The sequence below is a fragment of the Aedes aegypti genome, chromosome 3 (assembly GCF_002204515.2).
Source record: "Aedes aegypti strain LVP_AGWG chromosome 3, AaegL5.0 Primary Assembly, whole genome shotgun sequence".
NCBI classification, from domain to species: Eukaryota; Metazoa; Arthropoda; class Insecta; order Diptera; family Culicidae; genus Aedes; species Aedes aegypti.
In genome coordinates, this window is record NC_035109.1 from 362,049,921 (window position 1) to 362,068,372 (window position 18,452).

At 39.2% G+C, this 18,452-nt stretch overlaps 1 protein-coding gene across 5 annotated transcripts in view; it reads right to left on the reverse strand.

The window, feature by feature from the left end:
• Positions 1 to 18,452, reverse strand: part of LOC5566900 (probable serine/threonine-protein kinase kinX) — a 177,483-nt gene that overhangs the window by 10,140 nt on the left and 148,891 nt on the right. The gene's annotated exons all lie outside the window — the stretch shown is intronic.

Below are 18,452 nucleotides of genomic sequence, written 5' to 3' on the forward strand. Positions count from 1 at the left end.
TCAAATTAAATCCATCACGGCCATACCCCTTAGCGCACCATCATCGGATACCCACAGATCACCACCTTCAATGTGCAATTACTATAACGAGAATTAGGTGCAGATCTTGAAGTTATGATCTGCCCAGTTAGTCTAATGCTAGAACGATGCAGACCAAGAACGTTCTCACCATCATCGGAACGCTTGAATGCAGCTGCCTGTACGGCGGTCGCCTTCTCTCTATGATCTTTTTAGAAAACTGTGTCAGAAGGCTAACATGGTCGCGCAACGATCAAGGTTAGCATGCAGAGGCGCGACTTGCATATAGGCATATCTCATGGTTTGTGTTGCGGATGGATGGATGGATGCTGTGCTTGGGGAAACGGGCATAGCTGCTGTACAAGGCAGGGTGCCACATGGCTCCGCAGCCTAAAAGGTCACCACCCCGCGCACCGCAGGGCTGGTAGCGACTGAATGATAAAGGCAGGATAAAGATTTTTTTTAGAAAGTCCGGCCCAACAATTTTCTTTATATAACCCTCTAATACCCAACCCCGCCTTTAGACGGGGTACACTTTGGAATTTTGTGTATTTTTTCGTAGCTCGGAAATCAAAATGATTTTATTTTTGGCTTAAGGTGATTATATAACGAAGCCACACCTCAAATTTTCAAGAGCACAAGACTTGAGAACCAAACAGCGTTTCTCGTTGAAAATCTATCCCATTGGTCACCACCAGCAACCAAGCAATTTGATTGGTTTTTAACGCGAACTGTTGTCAGATTCTCTCATCTTGTGCACTTGAAAATTCAAAGTTTGGCTTCGTTTTATAATCACCTTAAACTTTGATTCATAACACGCATATAAGAAAAGTTTTTTATGACTTTTGAACTTTTTTTGTATTTTTGAAAATTGTTTGAAAAATGGTATTCCTTTATAACCTACAAATGCATGAACCCCAGGCATACATGTAGCGTGTAATACAAAAAATCGTAGCTTTTATATTTTTTTACAGACTATCACAGAAGAAGAGCTTGGTAGTATTAAAATAATTTCAAATGAGTTTTCCGTTAATTATGTACACGGAAAATAAAAATATTTCCAGAAAAATATTTTTAAAATTTATTTTTTTTTTAGAAGTATCGTAAAAACTTAAATTTTTATTGTTGTCAAAAATCAATAACTAGAAGAGGCTTCAAACAAAATGAAAAAGGATAGGGATGTTCAAAAAAAAAAAAAAATATATAAACATCTAATACCAAAATTCATAGATTTGCTAATAAAAATAAATCATTACTTAGAACGTGTTTAGAATGATTTTAGATAACTAAAAATGATATTTAGATCGAAAATAAAAAAAAATTGGGTATTAGAGGGATAACTGTATGTATTTTTTTAAAGATTTTTCCCAGGAATTTCATCAGGAAACATAAATTTGCCCATAGAGCATTCATCATTATTGATTCTTTGCCAGCATAAGGAAATCCTCCATGAAATCAGTACGATGTACCTTCAAGATTTGAACCTGGAGGTTTTCAGGGATTACCCTAGAAATTACTCCAGATACTTCACCATGAAATTTTACACTTCTACAGGAATACACCCGATTCTGTTTTTGCACGGATTTTTTTTACACGGTCGTGCAAAATAAGTTTCCATACATTTTTTTTTTCGCCAAAACCTAATTTTTGCATGAAACGTCGAGAAATGGTGTTACTTTTTTGCACGGTTTTTGAAATTTTGAACTGAAAACTTTTTTTGCACGGTACGCATTCCCCGTGCAAAAACAGAATCGGGTGTACATCCAAAGATTCTTTCGCAAATTTTTCAAACAAAAAACTGGAGTTTATCCAATTATTCTTTTATGAGTTTTATTAGGATCAGCGCCCAAGATTTCTGTTTAGAACAGCAGGGTGTCCATTCAACATAAGTTTTCCAATTATCGAATTTTCCCGGATGCTCAAAAAATTACGTTTTACGTCACGCACAATGTTTAATAAAACGACAAAAGTTGTAACAAAAGTTGTAAGCAACTTAATGCAGTCATTTAATTCATAGTTACAGAAAGGAGCAAAGTTCAATAGGCCCTGTAGGCACCAACGACCGCCTAAGCCGACCATTCGCCAAACTATCGTCAGGTCTTCCTGGAGATGCATTTTCTGCAACGTATCCTGGCATTCTGCTTTTCAGTGTGCTAAGTTCTAGAGGATGAAAGTTGCTGAACGGAACGAAGCAAAATTGCTAGGACATGCGAGAGGAGAATGCCGACATTGTCACCAAAAACACCTTTCCATGCTACATGGTGGTGAAATGTGATCCTTCGTTCCACACTCGCTGTTAAGACCGCCGGCGCAACCCCAACAGCCATAACAGCCACAATCCAGTTTAGCGCGACCAAACCAACAAACACAGAACACCAATACAGCTACCTCTGCCTACTAGCAACACAGGCACACACGAAGACTTTCCAAGAAAGTCCTTCGAATTTTTCGGTCCAAGGAATCGGACCCTCGCAGTCGGTGTCGACGAAGCCAGTGACAGCATTGGTTCGTTCATGATCCAGTAGTGTTTCGGAGTACCGTAAGGACGCCATTCACCGCTCATGCTCCATTCACCGCTCATTGAGTTATTTTGAAAAATCTGAACAAATTTTCGCCATAAAAGTTATTAGCATGTATTGGTATACCAAGAAGGGTTGTATCAGAATGAAATTTATATGATTTTATTTATAATTTTTTTTTCTAAAAAATAATTTTAGGCTGTTTAAGGCAATAAATATGAGTTCAACAATGATTTTACTATGGCAGATCAAAAAATGCTTCTTAGCTGCTAATGTTAAATATGTTGTCGTACAAAGATAACAACCAGCTAATGAAAGTAAATTGATTCCAACTAGTGCTGTGGGGCCCAGATAGCCGTAGCGGTAAACGCGCAGCTATTCAGCAAGACCAAGCTGAGGGTCGTGGGTTCGAATCCCACCAGTCGAGGATCTTTTCGGGTTGGAAATTTTCTCGACTTCCCAGGGCATAAAGTATCTTCGTACCTGCCACACGATATACGCATGCATAAATGGTCATTGGCATAGTAAGCTCTCAGTTAATAACTGTGGAAGTGCTCATAAGAACACTAAGCTGAGAAGCAGGCTTTGTCCCAGTGGGGACGTAATGCCAGAAAGAAGAAAGAAGAAGAAGAAGTGCTGTGTTCAGGGCCTCATACTTAGGATGAGCGGTGAATGGCGCCCTAAACCTGTATCATTGGCATACATGCCATTCGGAACCATCATACATTTTTCACATTTCAACTTTTTTCCTATAAAAACAAATGATTTATCTTGCGTCTAGCGCAAAAAGTTATGAAAAATATCAAACGACTGATTTTTGACAGAATTTAACATGTTGAAATGCTGTTAAAAGAGCGGTGAATGGCGTCCTTACGGTACGCAGAGGAGATGCAGTTTCATGCATTGCCGAAGATGACTGTTTCGCTACCAACTGCGGCTGTCGATTCTTCAAGATGGAATTTGCCTGCGGGAATGATCCTGCTTCTATGAGCCTCGGCCCAATCGACCTAATCATCGGATCCGAGAACTACAAGGACCTGCTTTGCGACGATAGATGGCCAACTCTTCAAAGAACAACTTAGTCCAGAGTCCAGTTTCCGCAGCACACGTGTGCTCTACAGCTGAAATACAGGATCAGCTAACGAAATTATGGGAGCTAGAGCGCTGCAGTGCCATCAGCACCCATTCAACGAAGGAGTTAGCTTATGAAGAAATCGGCGACACGACTTCGGTTCGGGATGAAGACGGACGATTCGTTGTCTCTCTCTTATCAGCCAGCTTGGTGAGTCAAGATTAGTCGCTATTCGACGTTTCATGGGAATGGAACGTCGGTTTGCATCGAACCCTCAGCTGAAGAAGGAGTGCGAGAAGTTCATTCGAGAATACGAAGATCTGGGACATATCGAGGAGATTACTGTTCAATCACCGGAAGACAAGGCCACACCACGCGGTTCTTAAACCTGACAGCATAACTACTAAGCTGCGAGGGGTTTTTCTTGCGCCCTGCCGTACATCAAGTGGAGTTTTAGTCAACGAAGTTTTAATGATTGAACCGGTAGTCCAAGACGACATCCAGGATACCTCGCTTCGTTTTTGTCTGCATCGTCCTGCATCACGAAGGTGATCGACGTTTCCGGAAGATCATGTGGAGAAACCAGACCAGCGAACCGATCCGTATGTAACTGCTATAAACGGTATGGTACAGCGTCTGCACCATATCTGGCTACAAAATGTTTGCAATGTATGTCAGAAGAAGGGGAAGCAACATACCCCGTAGCTGCCAAAGTGGTCAGGAAAAGCTTTTACGTGGATGATATGCTCTCCGGTGCAGACCGTTTCGTGGAAGAACAGATTCTAATCCAACGAATTTATCGCTGCTACGATGCGCCGGATTCACGCTACGGATGCGGAATTCAAATTCAAGTGAATTTCTAGAAATGAGCAATTCTCGCTGAAACCAGGCCGCCATCGGCACCCATCGTTAGAATTCAAATTTTATGTCACTGATCGCTAGTTTTCGATAAAACTTGAGGGTGGTCCTTTCTGTTTTCTCAAATTGGTGGACCCCTCGTACGCCAGCTAGCTGAACAGTTTGCGAAAAAGCCCATTTTTTGATAAATCTTGGGTATTTCTTCACGGGATATGTCTCATATTTCGCTTGGAACACATAGCAAACTTAGTGGCATCGTATAGAGAAAGGATATAGCTTTCATTTAAACTTGAAAAAATTTTGGCGGCCATTTTGAATTTGGCCGCCTTCTTGAATTTTGTTAGAAAAATCGATTTTTCACCATTAGCGCACCGCTAGTTTTGAATTCAAAGATCATCATCAGAAAGCTGAGGAAAAATTGCGTAAGATAGGCTACAAAAACTAGGTGAGCAAAGGTATTTACCCTATGATATGAACGATTTTCTAAATCATGTTCTACTATTTTGACGTATATGGCGAGTGCAATCAATAAACATATTTTTTTGTACAACAAAGAAACAAGTTTTCAATCGTTGGTGTATTATTTGAGACAGATGAAGAATATGAGTATTAATTTGAGTGAAAAAATCTGGCGCCATCTTGGTTTTAAGTAGTAGAATGAGTTTTCACCTTGTTAGCACTCAACATGTTGAATTTCAATGCTACTGTTACACTTATTCTTCTTCTTGTTCTTCTTTTTCCTCACATTACGTCCCTACTGGAACAGAGCCAGCCCTTCAGCTTAACTAGTTTTAAAAACAAATTATCCAATAGGATTTTTTTAACGCTTATTTGCTACCTGAATGATTCTTCTGCATATCTTTGAATTGTAAAATATTTCTTTCATTTATTTGGTCTAAAACCATTGATACAAATGAACAATCAGTTGAACAGCTGAGATAAGATAAGAAAGATAGAATCTGATTGTTTTTTTTTTAACGGAGGCCTTATAATTCAACATGATGAGCACTGAGATGGTAAAAAATCATGCAACTGCTAAAAACCAAGATGGCGTCGAAAGCCAAGATGGCCGCCAGTTTTTCTAACCTCGAAATTATACACCTGCCTTTCGTCATTACGTCCACATTAGAACAAAACCTGCTTCTCATCATTCAATTTCGCTATTTTTCACATGTATGTTGGGCGGTACTAAAAACGATACTTTATGACTTCGAAAATCAAGGATGTTTTATGCTTCAAAATTTAAGACTTTCATTAAAAATTAATGCACCTTTGTCAATGTTTTACGTTAGAACTACAGATATTACCACAAGGCTTACTAATGTCCCGACACGTAATCTATAAACTTCATACAATGAACAACAATGCATATGGTAAAAAATGTTTGTTTAATACAATCAATGTTATTTGACGGTTTTCATTTATTGAATTTATTTATTCATTATTGCTGAATTCAAAGATATGTCGAAGAATTACTCTGTTGTCACAAATCGCATTAAAAAAGAGAATTCCTGTTTAATAACCTGGATTTATAACTAATAAAGCTGAGTATCAGGCTCGGTTCCAGTAGGGACGTAACGTCAGTAAAATGAAGAATAATAAGAAGAAGAGTATACGTAACATTTTTTTATTGGTAGCCTCTAAATTCGACAAGCTGAGTGCTATCAAGGTGAAAAATTAATTCTACTACCTAAAATCAAGATGGCGTCAAAATCCAAGATGGCCGCCAGATTTTTTCACTAAAAATAATATTCTTATTCTTTACTCGACTCGAATAAAACACCGAAGGTTGAAAACTTGTTTCTTTGTTGTACAAAAAATGATGTTTGTATTGATTGCACTCGCCATATACGTCAAAATCGTATAACATGATTTAGAAAATCGTTCATTTGATAGGGTAAATACCATTGCTCACCTAGTTTCTGTAGCCTATCTTACGCAATTTTTCCTCAGCTTTCTGATGGTGATCTCAGTATTCAAAACTAGCGGTGCGCTAATGGTGAAAAATCGATTTTTCTAACAAAATTCAAGATGGCGGCCAAATTCAAAATGGCCGCTAAATTTTGTTCAAGTTTAAATGAAAGCTATATCCTTTCTCTATACGATGCCACTAAGTTTGCTATGTGTTCCAAGCGAAATATGAGACATATCCCGTGAAGAAATACCCAAGATTTATCAAAAAATGGGCTTTTTCGCAAACTGTTCAGCTAGCTGGCGTACGAGGGGTCCACCAATTTGAGAAAACAGAAAGGACCACCCTTAAGTTTTATCGAAAACTAGCGATCAGTGACATAAAATTGGAATTCTAACGATGGGTGCCGATGGCGGCCTGGTTTCAGCGAGAATTGCTCAAATTGTACCAGAAGATTTGAGAGATGGCCTGATGTGGGAGACCGGTTCGCACCAATTCAAATTCAGTATCCCGGAGTGAAACTATTCGCTAAATCCCGAGTAGCTCCTCTACACAACCCGAAAGAAGCGAAGAAGACCGAAAATATTCCACGACTAGAACTATCATCGATTTTGTTACTCACACATCTGTAAGAGAAGGTCAGAAACATTTTGAACCTAGATGCTCGATCGTTTTTCTGCACCGACTCTATGATTGTGAAGTGCTGGCTATCATCGTCACCTTCTAAGTGGAAGTAGTTTGTCTCCAACTGAGTTTCTGAGATTCGACACATCCCTGGAATCGAAAACCCAGCAGACATTATATCAGTGGCATGACCCCAGTACAGCTGCAGTAAGAGAAATCCTGGTTCCACGGTCCGTACTGGCTGCAGTAGATCTGCCATTATCTGCCCATAGACTTTAGGACGCACTTCAAAACACAAAACGAATTCGTGCAGCACAGAGCGGATTAGATTCCGGACACTCGTAATCCAAAATCACTCTCTCATTGCGGTGATCAGAAGTTGCTGTCCCGCATGAAGATGCTTCCGGTGATAGTGCACATGTGTATCATTACTTCCTCTACAACTCTTCTGAAGACCACATTCATGTAAAACTAAAAACAAAATGTATAAACTTTCAGAATCAATTTACTTAGCTCAAATGAAGAGTTAGATCAAAGAGTCTTCGACAAAGTTGTTCAATATAACATTTTCTAAAAATTCTCAAAATTTAAACATATGCAAGGGTCACTTTATTGAACTTTTTTTCTAAGAGCTTGAGCTTGATCAAGGTTAAGGTCAATCTTAGTCGCCCGTGGTTGCTACTCCAGCAATGCCAGATCAGCTGCACTTACACAAAGAATCAACCAGATGGCTGCTTGGGACTAACAAACACCCTTAGTGTATAAGTGCTGGTGATCTTCTATTTTAGGCGATAATGGCGCCAGCCACGTCAGAATGCAGATCAATGAAGGGAAGAGGGAGCAATTGATGATGCTATAATTTATATTGCAGAGAGGCTTGCTGTTTGGTTAGCAGACTGCCTATGTATCAGGCGCAAGGAAAGACGTGCTATAATTATGGAAGAATAGAAGCGTAGTGAAATAGTTTTTTTTTGTCCGTCTCGGATTCTAGCAAATGCTATGAACTGTGATAGATCAACTGTGATATATTAAGATTGGAAAATAGAAGCAAGTGAAATAGACAACTACAAAGTACGAGTAAAAAATGCATGCATGCAAAAAATGGTCATTGGCATAGTAAGCTCTCAGTGAATAACTGTGGAAGTGCTCATAAGAACACTAAGCTGAGAAGCAGGCTCTATCCCAGTGGGGACGTAACGCCAGAAAGAAGAAGAAGAAGAAAGTACGAGGAAGCCATTGAACCACCGACTCCGTCAAACTTTTTTTCTAAGAAGATGCAGAACTCAATTACGAATAATTTCTCTGAAGACATCATATGTCCAATCTACGAGAACAGAGGAAACACTTGTTTCAGCTCTATTGTCGATTCGGACCAAGGGGTGGATCACTTGTTCAATGCACATCAAATGTACATTCATTTGCATCAAATGCATTTTTTCAACATTGAGATCAACTTAGCCCTGGTGTACTATGGAGTCGTATAGTGCTATAGCAACGAGGCATTGTTTGTTGTGCATGTTACAAATGCTTTGTTTCAGATAAACCAATTCTCATAATTCTTATGTTTTCAACAAATCATTTCCAATATTTTTGTACTAATCAACCTTATTCCTTTCAGCATATCAAGATGATCATTTACGATAAAATTTTTATTTAATTATTCGAGGTCTAATCGATGCCACTGAGCGGTCCTCCGAGGCTTTGAGCAGCACCAACTGAATTGATTGAGCATATCAGTATTCCAACCACTTCATATATGATTTCATGGATGGTATGTTTGTTACAGGAACAATGAGTTTAACGGAGAGAAGAGGAGAATGATGGCTTGGTAGAAATCAGGGTGGCCAGTGAAAAGTCAATTTCAAATTCCCGGTTTTCTCCCGGTTTTTTCCCGGTATTTCAAAAATATTCCCGGTTTAATAATATGCATAGAAACATTATTGCGATATTTTTACCATTTCATACGACTTTTAAGTAGGTACGAGTTTTTTGGTCATAAACCAAAGCATTTCTATTATTCTGCTAAGTTCCAGTATGATTTATGAAACGATATTTTACGACAATCGTAATCAATCGCTAAGTAATCGTGGAATTTGTTATTAAAAAGTTAAGTGTTAAAAAAGTTTGACCCTTGTTTATATGATGGGATCGAGTCAATCTTTGAATGTATCATAGTTTAAATTTTAAACAATCACAGATTTGGTAAATATAAAAAACGAATTTATTAATTGTTCAACATTTCGTTCCATGGTCATCAGCATAGATTTTTTTGTTATGTTTTATCCCCACAAATCTAGAACATTTTCTCAGGGCAATTATTTCTTATAAAAAATAACAGTCATAATTCTGAGATGAATTAGTATTTTATACTATTTTTACCAAGCCCAAACAAGAAGCGAATGGCAATGAATATCATAAGTTGTAAACGCATTTAATTTGATCTTAGTGAACTGCAAACTTGCTTAGAGAAATTTGTAACATCCAAACATTGTAGTTTTTACAGAGGCGTCCCGTGAGGAATTTGATTACCTGTGCACTGACTCGCACAAACCGTTTATTTTGAATTATGAATAGAATTTTTCAATTGATTTTTTAAAATGTATTTCAGCTTAAAATGTAATTTCATATTATGAACACCTTAAAATGTAATTTCCAATACTGTATGCAATCTTGAAGTGTCTGGAAGCTATTTTATTTGTTGCTCATTGGACGTATTTTTTGTTTGTTTTCTTTGTTTTAATCACTAGTTGTAAGTTTTAAGAATTTTGGATGATTCCTTATACAATGTTTAGGGACAAGGAAAATTCTCAAAATTTCGCTGATACCAAGGCGATGAAAGAAAAAATTTGCGTATTAATCGCGGTCCCGTAGTTTGATCATATTTGACATAATAATGTATATTTACAGTAAAAATGACTGTTATATGCGTAAATTTCAAGCATTTTTCGTATTTTGTGAACTGAGATAATAAGTTTAATATCATATTATCAATGCAGAATTTAAAACAAGAAGAAAGACGTTTAACTTGAAAATAAACGATTAGCACATTTTTTTATATGAAGCTCACGATATCTTAGCTTTTTGACGATGTCCAGCGCTGGTACATCTCCTTTTATACTTTTGTTGATACATCAAAGCTTTTGAGTGAAATGATGACTGACTGTTGAACGCTGAAACCCACTTTATGTCCACCGCAATTTATCAGTTGTCAGTCTGTTGAGCAAGAAAAGCTATATTCACTCATAGTTTATAAATCAATTCAAAGCCACATAAATTTGGTTTATATAATAAGATAAAACATAATCAATTTGGCCAATATGTTTATAACATCTAGCTTTGGTTCCAATCAATATTGCGCCTAGTATCGCGCGACACCTGGAAGCTCCATGCAACATACATACACACAAAGCATGTATGGCGTTGACGCTTTCTCTTCCAACAGCTGACGTCGTGACGCCAGTTGCGCGCGCTTTCTCAATTCTCGCAAACCAATGCGAGCGTCATGGGCAATTTCTCTCTCGGGTGCACAAATTGGAGTGAACCAGATTTTACTTATACAACGCCACTGTTGCTCTAGAAATGCCAATACAAATGCACATTCCTGCTGTGTCCATACACGCTATTTTCGTGCACAAGAAAGAGTGCACGGCTGAAATGAACATTCTCTGCAATACGATGGAGACGCATGGCAGTTTGTCTTGTTTGCTTTGCTGTTTTCGCTTGCTGGTTGAGCAAGACCATGGAAAAGAGAATCAAACGGTTTGTTCACTGAGGGCGATGCACCAATTGAAGGTGAAGAAATCAAACAACATTTTCAAACAACTACACATTATGATTGTTGGAAGTATTGAGAATTATAATATATATTTAATTTGTTAGTTTGAAATCTTTGACTGTGCAGTGCACCAAGTGCACCTTAGGACGAGACGCCACTGAGTTTTTAACATAAAATGCATGATGAAACTATATGGAAAACTTTTCGCAAGATGTTATTTTATTAAAGGTTTTGTAATTTACTGGCCAATTATTTACTGGATTAGAGCAAGTGGTAACACTTGTATAAAGAATATGTTCTTGTTTTTATTGTCTAAGTTAGTCGAAGGTTCGAATTCAGAAGCTTTTGTAAAGATCCACTAAAATATAGATCGTGCTGATTAAAACATTATTTGGTATGCAAAATTTTCCCGGTGCTAATAGAAATTCCCGTATATTTCCCGGTTTTCTCCCGGTGATTCGAAATTCCCGGCTTTTTCCCGGTTTTCCCGATTTCCCGGTGCGCTGGTCACCCTGAGAAATAAATAGTCTAGAAAACTTCTTCTCGGGGAGCCTGGGGCCTTTGATATGCATTCGGCAGTCTAAATAAGCCACACTTTGCTAACGGCAAGGTGAAATTATTTGGTTTGATACATAAAACTCTGTATCGAGCTCTACAATCAAAATCCGAAGAAAGAGCCATGCATAAATAATATCACGCTCCAAGTGAGGGGGAATTGGCTCATTCTGACCATTCCTACAAAATATTTTAAAATTTCATCCAAGAAGTGTGACAAGGGGGCTTACCGTAACATAATTTTGTGGATATTTTGATAAATTAGATATCTTCCTTCATCTCAACAGTAGACATTAATATAAAATTTTCATCGAATCTGTTCTCTTCCTGAACAGATAAGGGTTTTCGATAGTGATATGCCACTTTGCAAATATCATCTCCAAATAACAAAACCACTGTCGTCGCGGAAAAGCATTAGAAACTGTACAGTTTCTGTGTACAGTTGTACAGCTCACATGTGTGTAGTTCTTTCTGGAAATCTATGCTAGGTACCCAATTTCGAACGTGGTGCATTTAATTCGCATCCAGATACGCTCCAGATATGGCAAAGAAATTAGTTGGAGATCGTCTGAAGCTTCGTCGAAACGCCCACACAGCTGCCGGTCTACAGTAAGGTTTTTGGGAGTTCCTTTACTACGATCAGCATCGAAAAATAGCACCTTCGAACTGGTTCCGAATAAGTGGGTTGCACCACCCTCTATCAGTCGGGACGAAGGATTATCAAGACCGGTTAGAACACGAGGTATCATTGGCAGTGCTTTGTTTAGGAAGTGCAGAAGCTGTTTTTCTTGAGCGCTTCGAAGAATGAATTTATTTATGTCAAAACGCCAAGACAAGGATAGCAAATAAACATTGGAGCAAGCCATGAACTGTAAATTTGCTGAGTGTGCATTTAAATGCATTTGAATACATGAAATTTATCAGATGCATCAGAAGTGATCCACCCCTTGATTCGGACCATTGTGCAGTGTCTACACGGCGATCTGCTACCAGCCCTGGCACCGTAGTCATCGTATAGTTGATGATTGCTGACGATCGACTGGTCCGGACAAAGTGCGAATTGTGTAGGTACCTTGCACACATTTTATCTCGCTCGGTTTGGTTTGGTGGGGATTAGAAGGACAAAAAATGCGGCAAAGGGGAGAAGCGCCACGAGTACGACTTTCAAGGATCGATGTAACATGTTTTGCTGCTGTGGCGATCCGCTCACCTTAGCATCCTCCCGGGTTGGGAAGATATGCGAAGATTATTGTGCATCCGAACTCAACAGACGTAACGCAGCAATGATGCATTCAACACGATGGTTGCGGTGCGGTTTTAAAAATGGAATCTACTAGTTACTCGAGCCGTGGAGGTCCATTCAGTTCAATTGCAACTGGTGCTTGTGCACTGATAGGCATCAAGTAAGGTTAGGCCTACAAGGCGGGTCCTTGTGACCATTCTAGCGGAAACATTCAAACGTCGTATCTCCTGAGGCTGAGGTGCGGAATTTGCTTTACATGTTATGAGATGTGGAAGCATGAAGATCAAAGGCGCCGTAGTTTTGATGGGATCTGAGATGTGAATAGGAAGAATATATTGTGGTTGTTGAAAGCAACAGCAAAGCGCTGTTCAGAGAACACGTAACGCTCTAGTAGAAGAAAGGGAGTATGCTTGAGCGTTACGGCTTATACAATAATTCCCATACAAAAAGCATTATGGAGGATGAGGAAGGGGTAAAAAATTGGGTTATGTAATAAATGTACGCAACCCAAGTGATCTGAGTACAAATATAAACTCTTAGCTTGCCAGCGAAGATCTGTTTAAGAACGGCGTTAGGTTACAGATTTGAAGAGTTTTAATATTGCTATCTACATTCTTTATATGTATCTACATTTATGCGATTGGAAATAGAATGTGCAGACTTCACAAATTAGGTTTAAAATCTTAGCCGATGAATTTATCTTACCAACACTTCCCAAATCCCATCGAACAAGCTACAAAGTAGCTAAATAAGAAACCATGGCTAGCCCAGCCAATCACGTTCCGTCTCATAAATGCAGCCCCAAAGTCAGCAAGTCATTTCGCGCGATCAGACAGCACATTACCACCAGCGCAGCGCCAGGGCCACACCGGAGCGCCCCGCGTGTCAAGGCCATGTACTTGCTCAAAAGTTAAACTAACCTATATTCCGCCAGCCACCGAAACAACGACAACGACGAAGACTGCTGTTGGAGCAGGGTCAGACCCCGGCCAGGTGAGGGGCTGCTACTTCTGCTGTTGTTGTGGTAATAAGGTTTTGCAAAATGATTCGCACCGTGCGACGACGGCTCGCTGTCTGTTTCTTTGAGGACTGTATCGAAAAATATTTACCAACGTATATAACTATTCCAGAAAAGTTGGGGCGATCTTACCAAATTTTATTATGGTATGGTGCTGTGTACACTAGTGTGGGACAAAATTTAGATTCTCGCTCCAGTCCACTTTTTGGATTGCATTTAGGTCCCATAACAACTGTGCAAAATTTCAGATCGATCGGAGAAACTATATTTTAGCGCCAGACGTTCAAAGTTTGCATGGGATTTACTATGGGAAAACTTACTTTTACAAAGAAAAATCGCCAGAGTTCGCCCATTGTGCTCTATAACAATTCTGAACACAGACCTCGATAGTTATTTTTACGATGAAGAATATGAACAATTGTAGAAGAAGTTATTAAATGAAACCCTATTGGCAAGGCGACGTTGATTAACACGTAAAGGAATAACAATAATAACAAACTCGGGAAAAATTTCTGAATAGTCTATGCTTAATAACTTTTTTCACAAGCATCGGATTGCTTTGTGGTCTTCGGCAATGTTGTTCATTGTAGAAATACCTATCGAGATCTGAGTTCAGAATTTTTATAGAGGACAATGGGTGATCTCTGGGGATTTTTCTTTGTTAAAGTAAGTTTTCCCGTAGTAAATCCCATACAAACTTTGAACGGCTGGCGCTAAAATATAGTTTCTCCGATCGAGCTGAAATTTTGCACAGTTGTTATGAGACCTAAATGCAATCCAAAAAATGGACTGGAGCAAGAATCTATTTTTTTCATATAACCGTGTCCCAGGCTAGTGTACACTCTCTTTATACAATACCACAGTGGTGTTTGTCCATTATTTGTCATATTTTTTTTTATATAATATAGTTCTCGTAGCTAACTAAGGTGAGAAGTAGTCTCTGTCCCAGTGAGGACGTAATGCCAAGAAGATGATAGTATAGTCATACGTCTATGAGACGATATCGGAAGGGACCATCGACTGAGGGAAATATCGAGTTATGCAACAGAAATGCTTCGGGAAGCTGATTTAGGGGACCATCATGAACAGATATCGAGACATCTTGAATGTTTCTAATTTTTTTTCGATACAGTCCTTTTGTCTGACCGGCACAAAGCGTAGCACATACATATCGCACACCCTTTGTGTGTTCACCTCGAGCGCTCACAAGCTCGATTCACTTATGCTGCTAACTAGGGTTGAGCCGCAAGGACAAGCAGGTGGTGGGTGTCTTAGTTTGTGCTACTTTGCATGGCGGTGATTTGACCACTCCCACGAGAGACAATGCTTCCGCTAGTTTCAATGTTATGCGGTAGGACTTAAGATTATCAAGCACACATCGTTATTTGAGTACCACCCTAAGCTTCGCCGTCTATCGTGTCTCCGAGTTTTCATTGTCAGTTGTTGAATGTGTTTAATAATTCTTTCGAAGGACATTCAAATTAGACTGCTGGAAGAGACTGCTTCTCCTTGAGCAAGTTAGACGTTCTATAAGCGAGAGAGGCCATGGAAAATCCTTCAAGGTTTGCACACATCGCGCGATCGTATTGGACGGGGAGAGGAAGAAAAACGTGCATCAGCCTTTTGGATACTGTCTGGTGCAGTTTTTAAAGCAAAATTTGTGAATGGATGATGACGAACGCAGTCGCGGACGGGATTTGGTTTGTGCAGTCGTCTGCCCCCGCATCACTTAGCAGCAGAAGGTCTACCTTTAATGACGGAGACTTGCAGTCGGATCGACGTACAGTGGGATTCCGATTTTGGCAGCAAATTTGAATTTTCCAGTTGCCAGAAACGGAATCGTGATATGCTGAGAATGTGTATACCGGTAGTTTCAATAAAAAAAAGTATTGTATATATTTTTTTTACGTTTGTTTGCCTTTAATGACGAATCTATCTATAATCGTATAAGCAATATCGTGAAGGCACTTACAGGACAAATATCTGAAGAATTTGTGGAGATGTCCCTAGAAGAATTAACGGAGAAATTCCTAGAAGTGTTCAAAGAAAAATTCTATTGAAGTATTCGAATTTATTGAAGGATTGCTTATAATGCGGGTGGAGGAATATTTTTAATATAATAATTCGTTTGGAAATCTCTGGCCGAAATTGGAGCATAACAAAACCGGAGCATCCCAAAAACGGAATCCAACTGTACTAAGATACTCGGTGCAGCATATCTACTAACTAAACGCTTCGAACCGATAGACGGAATCTAGCTACCGAGTGATCGGCACTAAAGGCGAAGGCGTTCAAGTACCGACCACCGCAACATGACGGTCAACCGACGCAACGATTATGAGGCAGGAGGCGACGTGCGGTGTGGTGGAAGTGCGAAGGTAGAGTAGAAACTTCTTGGCCTTTATTGATCGTCAATGACACGCTTAGTGTGTCCGTACGTGTGTACGTGAATGTGGACAGTTCTGCTACTGTAAGTACCGTTTTGACTGATAGTTCGACCACTTAGGGCTTACAGTGACTTTAAACGCATCTAATAAACATGCACCAGAATTAATTTGTGAAAAAATTATGTTGTTTGTTGAATGCAACTCTAAATTCTTGAGTGTGGTGATAAAAATAATATTTTTCTAATCATCTTTAAGCAAAAATTCATCTGACCTGCTTTTATAGACTTCATTCTAAAAAATCATTAGTACTTCCAGTGTCTAAAATAATTTAAAATCCTTTAAAATTGAGATGCAATTGATATCCATTTTCTGAAACTTTGATGACATTTTTCAGTGAAATATTTCAATAAAATCTCCATTCGAAATCTACTGTTTGGAACATGAGCCTGACCGGAATTTGAGACAAAACGGTAGTGCGCCGACGTCGTTTTCGTTGTTGTTGTCATCGCCGGCCGGACTAGAAGTAACAAGAGATGCGCCAAGCGATGACCTAGATTTGCGTCCGCTGCCGGTGATCAACTTTTTTCCACGCTCTTCCTTTCAGCCAATGAGATTCGGTGGATCGCGTCGTCGGTCGGATGGCCATGGATCGCTCAAGGATAATACGCTGACACCGAGCGCTCTGGCTTTGGCGATACGATCGACAATGTGCAAGATTTACATGTGCGGAAATAACCGTTTAGATGGCGATTAGATCGCAAGGAAGGTGAAGAACAGAAGTTGAAAATGTGTTGAGATATGAAATTGATGGATTTCATGGTCACATGACTTATAAAGGAATTTCTTCTTTATCTCATATGGTATAAAGTCTGATTTTTATATCAGAGTTCTGTGTGAATCCTGCTCAAGATATCACGAGAATCTTGCGCGTGATGATCTCGGAACAGACCAATCAGCATAATTAAATCTTTGAGAATGTTTGTCTTCTTCTTCTTGGCATTACGTCCTCATTGGAACAGAGCATGCTTATCAGCTTAGTGTTCTTATGAGCACTACCACAGTTATTACCTGAGAGTTTTCTTGGCCAAATCTGCCATTTTAACATTCGTATATCGTGTGGCAGGTACGATTATACTCTATGCTTTGTAGCCGCGGACTCTAACCACTCGGCTAAGGAAAGCCCCAATGTTGTCTATGATTTTGTAAAAATCCTACTCGGGATTATGTCAGTAATTATTTGAAAAGATGATACACTGTTAGGCATATGTACGTTTAGCCGAATGGACGTTTGCAATTCCTGCACAGAATTTCGAGAGAATTATGTCACGGATCAGGGGTAATCCTTACCATCGTTCTTGCTCGTTTACCGTGAGAATCATGCTTAACATTCTGAGAGAATCCTTCCAAAATTTTTTTGTGGAAAACCTGATGAGGATTCTGCTAGAATTCATGCCCGTAGAATCACAATAAAACTTGCTATGAGTCGATATTGCAGGGACCATCGAGTTTTAGAACAAAAGACCTGTGCAACTGAGGTTCAAGGAATAATCGAAGTGGCTATGAAAATCAAATCTTACTATGATTATATAAATTAAAATCGAGATACGAAATATTGAGTTATGAAACTTGGACTCAAACCAGTAGTTAATGATAGAACAATCAAATTCAAAATATATATCAATCTTTTAATAAGCAAAGACGCGTAGTTATTAGCGGCGTTTTATTGATGGCCTCACTCGAGAAACTTCAATGTCGACGCTTTGGAGAGTGGTTCGCAACATGCGAAACTGCTCATCTTCTGATTAGAGTGATGTATATTCCACTTCGCAAAAAAGGTCTGTCCAGACACAGTGTTTCAGCTCTTCCGCCTTTTTGGGAAACTGCAAGACATTCTATGGATAGACCATTCACTATGCTGGAGTTTTCAATAGCTCTTCCTTCATCAAATAATTCCTCTCTGGGAAGCGATATGATTAAGTTCAATCTTCTTAAAAATCTCCCTGATATCGCAAAGAGACGGTTGTTTGACCTGTTTAAATCATTCATGGATCACTACATTGTTCCATTTTAATGAAGACAGGTCAAAGTAATAGCCATTCAAAAGCATGGAAAACCAGCGTCTTGTCACAATTCACACCGTCCGATCGATATGTTATCATGTTTAAGAAAATTGTTAGAAAAAATGAGCCTGTTGCGACTCGTCCACTGGGTCGAATCAAAAAATTTGGTTTTCGCAAGTATAAAGGAGTAAATGATTGTCTAGCGTTGTTTTCACCAGATATTCAACAAGCCTTTGCGGAGAAGGAGCAACTGGATTCAGTTTTTCTGTAGGTATATTAAGGGCGCCTTTGATTCAGTTTCCATAGAGATATTGTCAGAAAGCCTGCACGAAAGTGGAAAACCTGGCATATTGAATAACTTTTTGTACACATTGTCGTCGGGAAAGCACATAAGCTTCATTCTCGGCCAAC